General features: G+C 31.2%; 1 long non-coding RNA gene across 1 annotated transcript; it reads right to left on the bottom strand.

Moving 5' to 3' along the window:
- Positions 1 to 389: 389 nt before the first annotated feature.
- LOC142541658 (uncharacterized) lies at positions 390 to 1234 on the bottom strand. The gene is made up of 2 exons (XR_012819441.1): positions 1077 to 1234; positions 390 to 881 (listed from the first exon to the last, which is right to left on the bottom strand). It is a non-coding gene; the product is annotated as an uncharacterized LOC142541658 (long non-coding RNA).
- Positions 1235 to 3285: the final 2051 nt, after the last annotated feature.

The raw sequence follows: 3285 nt of genomic DNA, 5'->3' as shown, positions 1-3285 counted from the left end.
ATTAAGAACACTACATTAATGTCTAAATTATACTCCGATTATAAACTCAAAAAAAAAAAGAAAAAGAAAAAGAAAAAGAAAAGAACATACCATTAATTACATTAATCTCTAAATTGTACTCCGATCATTTGGTTGCTGGCATGAGGAACTACTAGGAATTGGTTGGAGACTTCAAAATGTTTAAAGTAATAGATATTACATATTAGGAAAATCATAATCCTCATATGTTTGTCTGTTCGAAATTTTGATTTTATGTTGTCAAAATTAAAAATTTATAACGCAATGGACAAAAATCGCAAAGAAACCACATCTAAGCAAGATATGCCACAATATAGTTCATCAACCATAGCAAGTATTTCAAATCACGAAACCATGTAGAACATACGGCGTATATACGATCAGTTGGCTCTCTATATTATGAACTCAAGCAAACCTCTGTATATGTCTTACATGTTATAAAGTACCCATGTCACGATTTATTAGATCGGGGCGAATTTCACAGCGGTAGGAAGACGAGAATCACTAATGTACTAGACACATTGGTATTATATATCTAACATGCAAGCACACTATATAGTTAAATTAGACACAAACACCCCTATATATATATCGTGAAAGACATACAGAAAACATATGGTCCTTAATGATGAACGGCTGGTTTATCTGCACCACCATAGCTATGATGAGTGTTGTCCTGGCCACCAAATGTTCCTTCGTCGCGTGACACAGAAACAACATCGTTTCCATCACTTTCCTGACTTAGAAGGTGACGATTCTTGATAGGAGGCATAAATATTGTAGCCGCATGAGCTTGGAAACTTGCAAGTATGAGTGCACAAGCAAGGAGGAGAGAAATCACCAACTTCATGATTAAGAAGAACCTGCCAAGGAAAAGGATTAATTAGAGGAATATATCAGATCATGTGGAACTAACTAAACACCATTAATGGATAATTTTTGAGTCCTTGTCAAGCAAAAAAAAAAAAAAATATCGTGAAATTCCATAGATATAAATGCATATCTTAGATAAGAAAAAAAGATCAGCTTTACAGATATACATATGATTCAAGAAGTACCGATATTTCTCTTTCTGTTGTTAGGTATTCGATCTTATATTGCTTCTGGATGTAAGGAAATTAACTCTACAAAATTTACATTATATAGTGAACATTAGTTTCTGTGTTACAGATATATATTAGTAGCAGACGATGGTAAAAACACTAGAGAAACAAAAATTTACTTAGTGGAGCTTGCACTCAAATTACTTTCAGCATATGAGCCAACATGGCATTATGTAAGAATTAATATCTTGATCTATATTTATTAGTGCCTATTAGATTATCTTGATAGTGTACTAGGGAAATACTTTTTGTGGTCTATTGATTTGTCAAATTCTTGGTTTTGATACCGCCACTTTTAATTTTTTACTATTTTGATCCAACTGCTGATGTTAAATCATAAACGTCAATAATTTCTGATGACACGTCAATATTTTCTGATGCTACGTCAGCACTCCGACGAACTAGGACCGAATGCGAAAAAATCAAATTAAGTTATAGTGCACCAAATAGGAAAAATTAGTTAAAATAGTTTTTTGTCCAAGTGTAATATAAGTTATTGGTTTTGGCACCAATAATGATGTAATTCTATAATGCTGAATATAATTAGAAAGAGATGGACGATAATATAAACATTTTATGTCCGAAAAAACCTATAGAATAAAATAATTTTAATCAAAATCCAGTCCACCTAGTTCATGAAATAATTACCCATTGGATCAATTAAATGTTAGAAAACTAAAGCAACTGGTATTTAGAGTTGGAACAAGATATATAAAGAGAAAAAGGAAACAAAATAACTTAAAATAGAAAACAACAAATTAACTAGCTGATTAAGCAACTTTCATCAACCAAGCAAAAAAAAAAAAAAACGCCAATAATTGAATCTTATTATTTTGTGATCGATATTTTTTTTCGAGAATTTTTCTTTATCAATATTTCACCAAATATAATATACATTCCTAAATTATCCGCTCTTATGTTCATTCTGGTAATTATCTCATTAACATAAAAGGGTGATTTCGGCCAAAATATTAGATTTTGATATAATGAGTTTTTTAGCATGTAAATTTGATGGAGTTGGTAATTTTTGATAGGTTATATTCCATAAATTTTATGAAGAGAAATTTTTAGGGTTCCTTTTATGATATTTTTGGGAAAAATAGGAGAAATTATATTTTTTTGTCATGCACTCCATTCACGTTCTTAGTCTACTAATGTGTGTATCTTTTCAATTTTAGTCATTTCTCACCGAAGTACTGGCGTGTCATCGAACGCTTCAGCGATAATTGGGGGAGCATAAACAATTTTTGGTGACACATCATTGTTTTTCTGATGTGGCGTCAACACTGGAAGTAATTAATATGACGCTGCAAGTTCCTCTCTGAAGTTGCTATACTTTAATTAGCTCGAGAACTAAATTAGCAGGTAAATCCATTTCATTTAACTCTACGTGATGCCCCAATAATATCATCAACCACTATACGTCGTTTAATTTGCAGTACGTAGTACGCACTTCAATCATCAAACTTTCCACCATATGAATTTTTACTTCTCTTTTTATTTTGTTTAATAAAACTTTGCCGGACCCAAGTTTTTTTTTCTTCTTTTTTTCAAAAAATATCATGATTAAATTGATGGTAGCACACTCGGTAATGTTTGTACATGCTACAAATTTTGATTGACAAGAAAATTCCCGTACGTCGAGTTGATGAACAGATTATATTAAGCAGAGATGTAGATGACATTTTGACAGCCACTAGACAAGTAATTATGACTAAAAATTGATAATTGAGGTTATTTTCTTTCTATAATCATGTATCACCTACCTACTAGCTACATATTCTTTTATATATGCACGTTTGTTTGTAATTAATGGGGCACTCAAATTCTCGCACAGTATATCTATAGTATGCAGCATTAATAAAGATCAACACCTGAGAAAATTCACGGGTCACAACTACTGATTTTGGACGTGTACAGTCAAATTCAGATTTCGTTTCGTTTTACGTGATCGTTTAGTATTAATGATGGAGAATTGTATATGTAGTGTCCAAATTCAGTATACGTATAACCCATGTATTATTTAAATTGTTAAATATTTTATTTAAGTTTAAAGTGATGTTAGTGATGCATGATTTATTTAAATTGCATTATTTTAATGTTTATGTGATGCACGTTAAAATATTTTTTTTTCAAGTTTCATGTTTCAGGGCGGGGTCGAAGA

The sequence above is a fragment of the Primulina tabacum genome, chromosome 4 (assembly GCF_025594145.1).
Source record: "Primulina tabacum isolate GXHZ01 chromosome 4, ASM2559414v2, whole genome shotgun sequence".
NCBI lineage: Eukaryota > Viridiplantae > Streptophyta > Magnoliopsida > Lamiales > Gesneriaceae > Primulina > Primulina tabacum.
Note: the sequence above shows the minus strand (reverse complement) of the source record. Positions and strands in the feature narration are given on the sequence as shown.